We start from the raw sequence: 14,262 nt of genomic DNA, 5'->3' as shown, positions 1-14,262 counted from the left end.
AAAAGTGCATTAGTATCTCAATTTTCACACACCTCCAACATCTTCTTTTTCTTTTCTGTCACATCAGCCAATCTGATAGGTATCAGGTGGCAACTTAGAGTTGTTTTAATTTGTATTTCTCTAATCAATAGTGTTTTAGAGCATTTTTTCATATGACTATAGATAGCTTTGATTACTTCATCTGAAAACTACCTGTTCTATCCTTTGACCATTTATCAATTTAGGAATGGCTCTTATTTTTATAAATTTGACTCAGTTCTCTATATATTTAAGAAATACATAATATTTCTTATATGTAATATATGTAATATAACAAATATATTCCTCTTGATCAGAGGAACTTTCTGTAATTTTTTTCACATATTATTATGTATTTCATTCTAATCCTATTTCCCTTATTTATACTTTCTCTCTTCTTTCACTCTGTCCATTCTGAAAAGTGTTTTTGCTTCTGACTTTTACCTCCCCCAATCAGACCTCCCTTCTATCATTCTCTATAGCCCTCACCCCACCCTTATTCTCTTCTGCTCCTACTTTCCTGTAGGGTAACATAGATTTCTATACTCAGGTAAGTGTGTGTTATTCCCTCTTTGAGCCAGTTCTGGTGAGAGTAAGGTTCACATGCTCCTCATCTTTCCCTCTTCTGTAAAAGCTCTTTTACATGAGATAGTTTACCCCGTCCTACTTTTCGCTTTCCTCTTTTCCCAGTGAATTCCTCTTTCTCATCCTTAATTTTATTTTTTTAATCATCCCATCATATTCGACTCACACCTGTGCCCAACTGTCTATATATACTCCTTCTAACTGCCTTAATAATGAGAAAGTTTTAGGAGTTAAAAGTATCATTCTCCCATGAAGGAATGTAAACAGTTTGACCTTATTGAATCTCTTATGGTTTCTCTTTCCTTTTACCTCTTCTTTATGCTTCTTTTAAGTCTTGTATTTGAAAGTCAAATTTTCCAAATCTTTCTAATAAATGACATTGCCTCCACCTACTGCTTACAATACCACATTATAATCTGTGGTTTGACCTTTATATTGATATATTTAATATTGCTCTGAATAATTTTTTACTAGTTGAGATAAATTCCCCTTTTTTTAAAAAAAAAACTTGATTTTAGATGATTCTTTATATTCTGTAAGTAACTGATCTGCATTTTAATTAAACAGTATTGAAATTAAATTATTGTTTTTACTTATTTCACTTAAGACTTTTTTAAAAATCTTGGATAAACATGCAAAACAAAATCTATTTAGATTTACTTATTTGCCTTACCCCCTGCAATCTAGTTCTGTGGGTCAGTAGTTGGTTGTGGTAGACTATACTTTGCCAAGTTATTCAGGCCAAATTTGGGTCCTTACAAAATAGATCTCCCTACATTAGAAAGATTCAAGCTTTGCCACAAATATTTAAAGAGGCAATCACCAGCTCCCTAGATATATTCCCCACAGAACTGTGAGTGGGCAGCCTCTTTTCTATATCAAAGCAAGGTGAACGGGAAGCAGTAAATGTTGTCTGTGATTCTCTCTAAACAAGAGCCAGTCATTAGGAAGAGCAATTTTGCCCATGTGAAAAGCCTGTAGGAGTTAGAAGCCTGTAGGACTCAATATGTTCCTATCCCTCAGTTTGAGGTTATAGGCCCAAGAAAGTTGTCTCCCATCCATCCCTAAAGTGTCCATTTTGGGTGGCTTGAAGGCTGGTGAGTTCTCTGCAGTTCTGGTTCTCTGGACCCACACGAGTTCTATTGGTTATGGATTCTGAGTACCTTTGTAGGAGTAGACACTAAAACCCAAGTTGGATTTTCACAGGGTTCTTGGTCCCAAAAGGCTCCATTTTTTAAGATGGGGTTCTGTCTCTATCCCCACTTCCAGAATGCATGCTGCTGATGTCTGAACCAGGTAAGGAAGTAGAACATGGTTAAATAAACCAACCTCTGAGCCTTTCCTTGGGAAAAGACTGGGATGTGCTATTGGAATGGACTGGTCTGAAGTAGTCAGTCTCTTTTTTCTAATCTCTCCATTTTGTCACCTTACTTTGTGAACTGCCTCTGCTGCTGTGTGATGGTACTTGGTTTCATCTGTGGAGAGGACTTTATGAGGAACTTACCCAACATCTCTCAGCCCTGCCTGCTGCCTTCTTGTGTCTGTTTTGTAATATGAGAATTCATGATGGTGCCTCTAGTCTTGACTTTCACCACTGGCACCTTGTTCCCATGGTCACTGGAAGTTGAGGGGTTATGGTAGGAGAATACAGATTAACTTCTCCTTCCTCAACCTTGAAAAGCTGCTGGTACTTCCAATTTGCAATGAGTGCCTTTTTCCACAGGACCTTGTGGCACATATCAGATAGAGGAGGAATCAATGATGTGGGATCTTCTAGAGTATCATCATAAGTGAATGCCCTGGTGCACTCCAAGCAGCAGGGACAGCTTGGCTAGAAGCCCACCTGTGCTGTGCTCAGTAGCAGGCACATCTGGCTCTCTGGATGCCAATAAAAGATTGTGATCCAGGTGTTTCTCTAGTTAAAAAACCCAGAACTCTGATTCTTATGTGAAAGTCAATGGAAGTTATACAGATATGACACAGATGTCAAAAAGGAACTTTCTACATCTGGTGATAAACAGCAAAGTCCCAAGCAGATCCCATGCAGAGGCTGTCCTGACTTGTGGGTTTATGTTGGTGAGAGAGGGAGAGAAAAGGAATGGGACATAGGGATCATCCATAGCCCGAGGCACCAGCATGGGCAGGAAGCTGAGACCAACAAGGTTCTAGGCCCTGTTCCCTCTCTAAGCACCAAGCTGTGGTAGAATCAGATATGATGCAAATGGTGCCAAGATCCAAGACGACCTGGGGGAGGTATGTAGAGATATGGGAAGATAAAGCCTCACTTAGGACTTTTAAGAAGTTCAGAATTCAGAAGCTTTTGGTGGTCATCATTAGGGTTCCAATCTGTCTTTCCAGACAGATTGCACACTTACTTCCCCTCCTTATGCCCTCTCTTATATTATTATTATTTGCTTGTTTTTGGTGAGGCAGTCAGGGTTAAGTGACTTGCCCAGGGTCACACATCTAGTAAGTGTCAAGTGTCTGAGGTCAAATTTGAACTCGAGTCTTCCGGACTCTAAGGCCGGAGTCCTATCTACTGTGCCACCTAGCTGCCCCATCATGCACTCTTATGTTCCAGCCAAACTAGCTTACTTTGTGCTCTCTGTATATGATATTCCATCTCTTATCTTCATGCCTTTGAATAGGCTGTCCTCCATGCCTAGCATGCCCTCCCTCTTCACCTCTTCCTTGTAGAATCTACCATGTTTTTCAGTTGTTTCAGTTGTGTCTGACTCTTTGGGACGCCATTTGGGATTTTCTTGGCAAAGATGCTGGAATGGTTCACCATTTCCTTCTCCAGCTCACTTTACAGATGAACTGAGGGATATAGGGTTAAGTGACTAATCAGGGTCGCAAGCTAGTAAGTATCTTGAGGCCTACTCTAATTCAAAGCACAGCTCATGTTATTTCTAAGAGGCTTTTCCTAATCTTTCAATTGCTGTGTTCTTTTCCCCATCCTCTACTTCCACTGAAATTACTGTATCTTACTCTATATATGATTTGTATATCCTGTATTTGTACAATTGTAAACTAACCTGTTTGTTTTCTTTTTAGTGAAATGTAGTCATTTGGAGAAGGACTGTCTCCCTAGCCGCTAGGATGATGTCAAACACTCAATACTTATTCAATTGAATGATATTGAAAAAGATTCTAAGGAGAAATGAATATTTAAAGGATCTCGTGGAAGGATTGGAAAACATCTGATATATCTGTTGAGAGCAGGGGTTCTTAACTTTCCCATGTACCCCTTTCACAGGCTGGTAAAACCAATGGACCACTTTTTCAGAATAATGTTTTCAAATGCATGTAATAAAATACATAAAATTTAAAGGAAATCAACGGTTTCAGTCAGATAAGCCACCTGGAGCCCAAGAGAATAGTCAGGTCCTTTTGCCTGGGGTTCTGTTGGGGGATGGGGCAGGTACAAAGAACCCATTAGGGCCCATGGTGGGGGAGGGGGGAATGGGGGTTTAGCTGAACCAACCGGATGGGCGGCTCCTGGAGTCTCAGCGGGGGGCCTGTGGGGAGGGGGGTGGAGCCGCCTCGCCAGGCGGCCAGGTGGGCTCAGATCTCACAAAGGCCATCGCTGACGTCACCGACCATCAACTCTGCTCTGCCCATGGTTGCCTGCGTATTTCTGATGGCAAAGCGTTCCAATCTTGCGGGGTGTGAGAATGCAGGAGAGCAGCTGAACGCCCACCTGAGGATCGGGGGACGTTAGTGGCCACACTGCACCGGCCTCAAGACCTCGAAGTTAATTCTGATATAGTTTAATGGTCCCCAAGTGGTAGGTATCTGACCATCGTTTTCACCCCTTTAGGTTCTGAGGGCAGCCGGTCGGCTGGAGCGGGGAACACCTCTGATGGGGAGGAAGCTGCAGACAGCCCCAGGGGCTTCACTGCAGGCTTTCAAGTCAGATCACTGGCTACCAGGATGAACTTCTTGCTTGGGAGTTGCCTTGAGGGAAAGTATTGGACTGGCAAGTTCCTTTTTGTTTGTTGGTGATGTTTTTCTCCTGGAAGGGGTGATTGAGGAGGGAGGTCGGCATGGAGGAGTAGCTCAGAACGGACTTGGAAGGTCTTGTGAGTTGGAGGGCTAAAGCAGACCTTAGGGGTCATCTGGTCCAACCTCTTCATTTTTGAGAAAGTGTAAATGAGGACAAGAGGAGGTCAGGGACATGGCCAAGGGCACAGAGCCAGCAAGTACCTGAAACAGGCTCTGAGCCCAGGTTTCTCTTGCTTGACACCCTAGTTGGCTTACATGTTGACATCTGTCTCCTTTGACATCCAAGTTTCATAGGCAGAAGATCCCTCAGAAAGCACTCCCAAGAAACAGCTTCCTGCCTAAAGTGGGATTTGTGTAGGTTACCCAGAGAGTTACCAGGGTGAGCCAGAGCAAATATCACCCCTTTCCTGAATGGGTTTCTTCCCTTTCTGAAATGGGAGGGGAGGGAGTGGATGATCTTCAGTGGCTTCACTGCTAGCCCTACTTGAATGTATTCCTGGAAGTTGGATGTGAAAGCCTAGGCAAGGTCCCTCTTTCCTGCCCTCAGAAAACACTCAGGCTCTTGTGGGGGGAGAGGAGTCTCTGGGACATGGTGAACTTGATATAGGTTGGGTAAAGGAGGAAGGGGTAGGTGACAGGGGGATCTGGAACAGCTTGCTGCACTTGGCCTTTCAAAGATGGGAAAGAGGTTGGAAGGTGATCACATAGCAAAGGTATCAATTTCGGACTGAACAAAGGGAGCAATCTGGGTTAAATGAGGGTCCTGGAGGAGTCAGAGTGAGGACAGGAACCTGAATAACACCTTGACCAAAGCTCATGTGCCCTTTCTTTTACCAACCTTAGCAGGTCTATCAGATTTTTCTCAGGAAGAGGGGTTCTCCCCCAGATTGTTGAGATCATTCTCAAGGACAGCTCTAAGATCATCTTTCTGATGCCAAATGTCTGAAGGGGAAGAAGATGGGGCAAGCAACCAAATCAAATTGCCTGTAGAAATGATGCCACAAATACAGGAGTTCAGGAGTCCTGGAATGCTTTATCAAAAGGCTCAGTGGCTGGTCCCACACCAGTGACAATTAGAGAAAAGAAAGCAGAGCTAAAAGAAATGTGGCTTACAATAAAAACTCCTCCAAGCTGAACTGTTCTTCTCTCTTACTCATGATTGAAAAGGGGATGTGTTTTGAAGAAAGGGCTAAGGATCTCTCTCCCTCTCTGTCTCTGTCTCTGTCTCTCACACGCACCCACACACACACACAGACACACACGCACATACACACACAGAGACAGGGCACACTCCCCCCACAAAGTGCAATCATTTCATACGGAATTTTAACTGAGAGAAATCATTTGTAATTGGGAGGTGAAGAAAGGGTGCTCTATAGTGTTGTGCCCAACACTGGACTTACTTTCTAAGGAGAGAGATGGGTAGCCATAGGCAAAACAGCCTTGGAACATAAACTCATTTGTCAAATCTCATGGAAAAAGTGGGTGAAAATCAGGGACTTTTCTTATGGGTGGGTATTCATATTCTCTCAATGTTGACACATATGAGTACTCACCTATTCTCTATAGTCATATATATTTATACTGATATTTTCTATCTAGATTCTTGTATATGAATACTCCAGTATTATCTAAGTGTCTTCATACAGCAATACTCATAGATCCTTTCTTTAGATCCATACACACACATATACACTCCTCTGTTCTTTATTCATATATGTCAACAACTATAAATTGAGTAGATACATTCCCATTTATGTACTTCTCTATCTCTCAGTATTATTTATGTTTATTCACACATCTTTCTCCATTTATTGACATATAAGTATGCATGTATTCTCTATTTTCACATAAATAAGTACTCACCTATTCTTTCTCTTTATATATATATGAGTCCTCATTTTCTCTCTCCATATGTATATGCTGTTATAGGAATCATCATATTCTTTCTCATCATATAGGAGTCCACATCTTCTCCCACAGGGAAACGGTGGGATACTTGTTAATATATAAAGAGAAAAAGTGCTCACACTTGAATGAAGAAAAAAATAGAGAAGTACCATTGAGTTGTTTTTTCAGTCATTTGTGACACTTTGTGGAGCATTTTGAGGCTTTCCTGGCAGAGATTCTGGAGTGGTTTACCATTTCCCCCTGCAGCTCATTTTACAGAGAAGAAAACTGAGGCAAACAGGTTGAAGTACTTGGCCAGGGTCACTTAGCCCAGGGTGACATCTGAAACTGCATTTTAATTCAGGTCTTGCTGAGCCCACACCAGACACTATCCACTGAACCACCTAGACAATATATGTGTACCCATGTCAGAGGCTCTACCACAAGTCCTTCATGTGAATATAAAGAGAATACGTAAGTATTTCTCAGTATGAATATAGAAAGAGAATATGGGAGTTTTTCAACATAATGAACATAATGAAAACATATAGAAAGACTTGGGGGCATCCAGATACCCACAAATAGATTTTTCTCCGGGGTACAAGGGATGGACAAAGAGATGGATAGACTGTGCCATGGACAGTTGTCCAGTTCCACTTCTTCCTCCATGTCTGTGTGGCACCTGCAACGGTTTCAGTCAGATAAGCCACCTGGAGCCCAAGAGAATAGTCAGGTCCTCTTGGCTGGGGTTCTGTTGGGGGTGGGGCAGGTATATAGTTTCTCTATAAATAAATCAATATATATAGGTTACCCTTATATTCTATAATGTATACATATATATATTCACATATACATACATATATATACACATGCACAAACATTAGTTATTATTTAATCAGTGTATACAAATATACTATATTGTCTGTTGTGACTCATATATATGATTATCCATACATTCTCTCTATATTTTGGTATACATGAATATTCATAAACCCTTTCTATATTCCTCTATGAGTATTGTTGTGAGTTTTCATTCACTTCATGTTTCTCTGCTTACAGAGACCCTTATTCTCTGTCTATATGCCTATAAGAGTGCTGATAAACTCTACGTATACACAGGCAAAAGTCTTCATATATTGTCTCACATGAAGACAAGAAGTGGAATGCTTTTTGGAATATAGACAGCATATAGGAGACCTAATATATGTGAATAGAGAGAGAATATATGTACATAGATATGTATAGAGAAAATATGGGTTCTCAAATATGAATAGAAAGTGAATATGTGAGTACTCATATATGTAGGACTAGAGGGAATGATTACCAATATTCATGAGGAGATAGTTACTTCACATAAGTGAATTTATAGAAAGAACAAATGACTGTATGTACATAGTAATGAAAAGAAAGAATCCGTATATTTATATATATGATATATTGTCTTCATACATACGAGTTGTCTTATATTATCTGTATATTTGATTACATACTTATGAATTCGTACTTTATAGGAGAGAAAGTCTGTAGTCTTCTATGTGAATACACATACATCAAGATAGAGAATATATATAAATCAAATATATAAGTTATTTCCTATATCTTGGATGATATAATGATATATAAATGTAGTCCTATATATGTAGTATTACAAAATGGGATGTTTGGTACTCATAAAGAGGAATAGAGAAAGAGAATGGAAGATTTCTTCCTTGTGCGAATATACAGAGGAAAACTTTGAGCACTCATGAATAAGAATACAAAAAACCCCGTGGTTTTGAAGAGAGGGATAGAGGGCCTTCTGGGCAGACATCAGAGGGTCGCTGGGCATCAGTCCTGGTCCTTTGGGTCCTCTCCCTCCGTGCCAGGCCGGAACAGAACAGAAAAAGTCAGGTAATCTTGCTGGCAGTGCAAGCCACTTGCAGCAGCGGGGGAGGAGAAAATAAGCCCGGGGAGGTCTTCAGGGAAGGAAGAAATGAGTCAGAGAGGGTGTTTAGGAGAGGGAAGGATGTGAGGTGGGAACCAGTGGAGGAAGGAGCAGGGTCAGCAGGAGAGAAACTCCTGCCTTACCAAGGTAGGCACTGACATCACCAGCCATCAGCGCTTATCAGAGAGGGAGGGAAGGGGGGGGGTCCACATTTCCCAGAGTCAGCTCCTCTTGGCTGCTGGCTCCCTGAACATCCCAAGGGTTGGCAGTGGATATCTGAGAGGCAAGAGAGGCCAGGGGACTGACCCAAAGCCCACCTGAATGTGGGAGATAAGGGGCCAAGATACATAAGCCCCATGCCACAGGACTCCTGCCCATGGTAGGGAAATGGTATCCACCTGGACCCTACAGGACCTTGGCCATCCACCACTAGGGGGTCTGATGTCTGACAGTCCATGTGAGATTGGATGGGGGGGCAGCACCTCTGGTTCAGGAGGCAGGTCCGTGAAGAACCATGCATTTTATTCCAGATTTTAGGGTTAGAATAGGACAGCTGTTGCTGATTGGGGGCTGCCACAAGAGAAAGCATTAGACTAGCAGGGTTTTTTGGGGTTGGGAAGGTTATATTGCAAGCATGGAGTGGGGTATGGATATGATGGAGGAGTATGCATGGACTTATACGTTAGAATAAGATGAAGACTTCAGAAGTCATCTGATTCAAACTCGTCATTTGAGAGAAGGGAAAGTAAGTTCAAGAGGAGGGCAGTGACATGACCAAAGTCACAGAGCCAGTAAGGACAGACCTAGGCCTTAAGGCCAGTTCTGTCTTGCTGACCAAGCTAGCTGGTTTCCATCTTGGCCTCTTCCTCCTCTGACAGCCAGACTTCAGAGGTACAGGGTCCTTGAATGAAAGGCACTCCCCAGAAGTTTGTGGGCAGATTACCCAAAGAGCTAGGGAATTGGGGAGTCTTCAATTATGTCTGTGAGGTTAAGTAAAAAGCAAATTGAACTCTCCCCAACTTTTGGTCAGCCTGGTATACACAGTCAGCAGAGTGAGCCTGAAAAAAATCCCATGCCTTCCCTGAATGAGTTTCTTCCATTTGAGAAACAAAGGGATGACCTCTACCTGCTTCACTCAGAGCCCTACTTGAACATTTTCCTGAGTCTTAGAAGTGTTAGCTAAGGCAAGGTCCTCAGTGAACATACGAATTCATATTTCTAGGAGAGAAGCTCTATAGTCTTGTAAGTGAATACATATATATGAAGATAGAGAATGTACATATAAATGAAATATACACGTTATTTCCTACTTATTGGATGATATATTCATATATAAAATAATCCTGTATATGTAGGGTTACAAAACGGGACATTCAGTCACTCAGTGATGAGTGACTTGGACATGAAGAATATGGTAGCAGTAGTCACAACTTTGCAAAAAGATGCAAGCCTTTTACAGGTAGGGAACAAGAAAGAACAGCTTGGAGAAGGTGGGTTTCATGGCAGTTGAGCTTTCATTGATGTCATGGAAGGTGCAGATTATGGACAGAACAGAGATGCAAATTTTCAGCTGTGCAAAGGGATCTGCTTGGGCTGCAGAAGGGGGCTCTGAGAATCAGAGTGGGAAAGGAAGTCCAAATAACCCCTTGTCCAGAGCTCATGTGCTCCTGTATTTCCCAACATGGACAACTCAAAGGGGTTCTGCCCACAAGGGAAAGAGAGCTTCTCCCCCATTCTGCATAGATCAGCCTCATGGACATCTATCACTAAGATTGTCTCCTAGTGCAAACAGCCTGAAGAGCCCTAAAAACTCCTCCAAGCTGACCTATTCCACCTTGTGATTCATGATTGAAAGGGGGATGTGTATTGAAGAAAGGGCCAGGGATCTCTCTCTCTGTCTGTCTCTTTGTCTGTCTCTCTCTCTTTCTCTCTCTCTCTCTCTCTCTCACACACACACACACACACACACACACAGAGACTGGGCACACTCCCCCCCAGTGCAATCATTTCATATGGAATTTTAACTGAGAGAACTCATTTGTAATTGGGAGGTGAAGAAAGGGTGCTCTATAATGTTGTGACCAACAGTTGACTTACTTTCTAAGGAGAGAGATGGGATAGCCATGGGCAAAACAGGTTTGGAACATAAACTCATTTACCAAATCTCATGGAAAATGTGGGTGAGAAATGGGGACTTTTCTTATGGATGAGTCTTCATATTGTCTCAATGCAGACACATATGGGTACTCATCTATTCTCTATGGTCATATATATTTGTACTGATATTTCCTCTCTATATTCATGTATATGAATACTCTAGCATTATCTATGTCTCTTCATACAGCAATACTCATATATCCTTTCTTTAGATCCATACACACACATATATACTCCTCTGTTCTCTATTCACATATGTGAGCAAGCATATATAGAGAGATATATTTGTATATCTGTACTTCTCTATCTCTCAGTATTGTGTATGGTTATTCATACATCTTTCTCCATTTATTGACATATAAGTATACATATATTCCCTCTATTCACCTAAGTGAATCCTCACATATTCTTTCTCTTTATATATATGTGTGTGTGTGTGTGTGTGTGTGTGTTATGACTATTCATTTTCTCTCTATATATGCATATGTTGTTGTAGGTATCATCATATTCTTTCTCATCATATATGAATCCACATCTTCACCCACAGGGAAACCGTGGAATACTTGTTTACATATATAGAGAAAAACGGCTCACACTTGAATGAAAAAAAAGAGAAGCATCATTCAGTTTTTTTCAGTCATTTGTGACACTTTGTGGAGCATTCTGAGGCTCTCATGGCAGAGATTTTGGAGTGGTTTGCCATTTCCCCCTCCAGCTCATTTTACAGAGAAGCAGACTGAGGCAAACAGGGTGAAGCGACTTGTCCAGGGTCACACAGTCCAGGTTGACAACTGAAACTGCATTTTAATTCAGGTCTTTCTGAGCCCAAACTAGACCCTCTGTCCACCTAGACAATATATGTGTACCTATATCAGAGGCTCTACAAGGAGTCTTTCATATGAATATAGAGAGAATACATGAGTATTCCTCTGTATGAATATAGAAAGAGAATATATGAGTTCTTCAATATTACAAACATAAAGAAAAAATATAGCAAGATTTGGGTATATGGAGATGCAAACAAATGGGTTTTTATCAGGGTTACATGGGATGCAGAAAGACATGGATAGATCGTGCCATGGACACTTGTTCAGTTCAGCTTCTTCCTCTCTGCCTGCGGGGCACCTGCAAGGATTTCAGTCAGATAAGCTAAATGGAGCACAGGAGAATAGTCAGGTTCTCTTAGCTGGGGTTCTATTAGGTGGTGGGACAGCTAAAACGAACCCAGTAGAGCCCCTGGCTCAGGGGAGGGATAGCCGAGCCAGGGGATGGGCAGACGCTGAGGGCAGGACCGAGTCCCAGCAGGGGGGTGTTGTGGAGGGGAGTGGAGCCGCGTTGCCAGGTGGTGAGGTGGGCTCGTGCCTCACAAAGGCGCTAGCTGATGTCACCGAACAGCAGCTCTGCTCCTGGTAATCCTGGTATCTGGCTTGCCCTGGTAACTCTCTGGGTAACCTACACCAATCCCAATTTAGGGAAGAAGCTGTTTCTGGGGAGTGGTTTCTGAGAGATCTTCCTCCAGTGAAACTTGGAGGTCAAAGGACAAAGATGTCAGCATATAAGCCAATGAGTACGTACATATATATATATATATATATATATATATATATATATACACACACACACACACACACACATATATGTATGTATATGTGTATATATATGTGTGTATATATATACATACACACATATGTATACATATATGTATATAGAGAGAGAAAGAATATGTGAGGACTCATTTATGTAAATACAGAGAATTTATGCATACTTGTATGTCAATAAAGGAGAAAGATGTATGAATAATCGTACATAATACTGGGAGATAGACAGGTACATCAATAGGAATACATCTTTTCAATTTATGATTGCTCACATATATGAATAGAGAACAAAGGAGTACATATGTGTGGGAATGGATCTAAAGAAAGGATATATGAGTATTGCTGTATGAAGAGACATAGATAATACTGGAGTATTCATGTACAAGGATCTAGAGAGAGAATATCAGTACAAATATATATGACTATGGAGAATAGGTGAGTACTCATATGTGTCAACATTGAGAGAATAGGAATACTCATCCATGAGGAAAGTCCCTATTTTTCACCCACTTTTTCCGTGAGATTTGACAAATGAGTTCATGTTCCAAACCTGTTTTGCCGATGGCTATCCCACCTCTCTCCTTAGCAAGTAAGTCAGCTGTTGGGTACAACATTTAGAGCACCCTTTCTTCACCTTCGAATTACAAATGATTTCTCTCAGTTAAAATTCCACATGAAATGTTTGCATTGGGGTGGAGTGTGTGCGTGTCTGTGTGTGTGGTGTGTGTGTGTGTGTGTGTGTGTGAGAGAGAGAGAGAGAGAGAGAGAGAGAGAGAGAGAGAGAGAGAGAGAGAGAGAGAGAGAGAGACAGAGACAGAGAGAGAGGAGAGAGAGAGAGAGAGAGAGAAGAGAGAGAGAGAGAGATGTCCCTGGCCATTTCTTCAATACACATCCCCCTTTGAATCATAAGTAACAGAGAGGAATAGTTCAGCTTGGAGGAGTTTTCACTATAAGCCACATTTCTTTTGGCTCTGCTTTCTTTTCTCTGATTGTCAGTGGCCTGGGACCAGCCCCTGAGGCTTTTGAAAGGCATTCCCGGACTCCTGAGCTCCTGTATTTGTGGCATCATTTCTACAGGGAATTTGATTTGGTTGCTTGCCCCATCTTCTTCCCTTCAGACCCTTTGGTATCAGGGAGATGATCTTAGAGCTGTCTTTGAGAATGATGTAAGCAATCTGGTGAAGAACCCCTCTTGCTGAGAAGAACCTGATAGACCTGCTATGGTTGGTAAAGGAAAGGGCACATGAGCTTTGGTCAAGGTGTTATTCAGGTTCCTCTCCTCACCCTGACTCTTGCAGGACCCTCATTTAGCTCACATTGGTCCCTTTGTTTAGCCTACAATTGATACCTTTGCTGTGAGATTACTTTCCACCCTCTTTCTGATCTTGGAAATGCCAACTACAGCAAGCTATTCTTGATCCCCCTGTCACCTAGCCCTTCCTCCTTTGCCCAACCTAGATCAAGTTCACCATGTCCCAGAGACTCCTGTCCCCCACAAGAGCCCGTGTGTTTTCTAGGGCAGGAAAGACGGACCTTGCCTAGGCTTTCACATCCAACTTCCAGGAAAACATTCAAGCAGGGCTAGGAGTGAAGCTACTGAAGATCATTCCCTCCCTTCCATTCAGGAAAGGGGTGATACTTGCTCTGCCTTGCCCTGGTAACTCTCTGGGTGACCTACACAAATCGCAGTTTAGGCAGGAAGCTGTTTCTTGGGAGTGTTTTCTGAGGGACCTTCCACCCATGAAAGTTGGATGTCAAAGCAGAGAGATGTCAACATATAAGCCACCTAGGGTGTTAAGCAAGACAAACCTTGGCTCAGGACCTGCTTCAGGTACTTATTGGTTGTGTACCCTTGGCCATGTCCCTGACCTCTTCTTGGCCTCATTTTTACTTTCTCTAAAATGAAGAGGTTGGACCAGATGACCCCTAAGGTCTGCTTTAGCAGTCAATCTCGCAAAACCATCTCAGAAATCTGAAATATATAGAAATGTACATGACATTCTTGAGATTAGAAGTTATTGATAAATGGTGAAAGGATATGATCAGGCAATTTTTAGATGAAACCAAAGCTTTGTATAATAT

At 41.9% G+C, this 14,262-nt stretch overlaps 1 long non-coding RNA gene and 1 pseudogene across 1 annotated transcript; one reads left to right on the top strand and one right to left on the bottom strand.

Moving 5' to 3' along the window:
• Nucleotides 1–1,587: 1,587 nt before the first annotated feature.
• On the bottom strand, nt 1,588–3,226 carry LOC110204077 (putative monooxygenase p33MONOX pseudogene; annotated as a pseudogene).
• Nucleotides 3,227–4,084: 858 nt separating this feature from the next.
• LOC144455097 (uncharacterized) lies at nt 4,085–5,747 on the top strand. Its single transcript, XR_013483761.1, has 2 exons — nt 4,085–4,585; nt 5,455–5,747. It is a non-coding gene; the product is annotated as an uncharacterized LOC144455097 (long non-coding RNA).
• Nucleotides 5,748–14,262: the final 8,515 nt, after the last annotated feature.

Source organism: Phascolarctos cinereus, unplaced genomic scaffold (genome assembly GCF_003287225.1).
Source record: "Phascolarctos cinereus isolate Bilbo 61053 unplaced genomic scaffold, phaCin_HiC Scaffold_91;HRSCAF=630, whole genome shotgun sequence".
Taxonomy (NCBI): domain Eukaryota; kingdom Metazoa; phylum Chordata; class Mammalia; order Diprotodontia; family Phascolarctidae; genus Phascolarctos; species Phascolarctos cinereus.
This window is presented reverse-complemented; position numbering and strand designations above follow the sequence as displayed.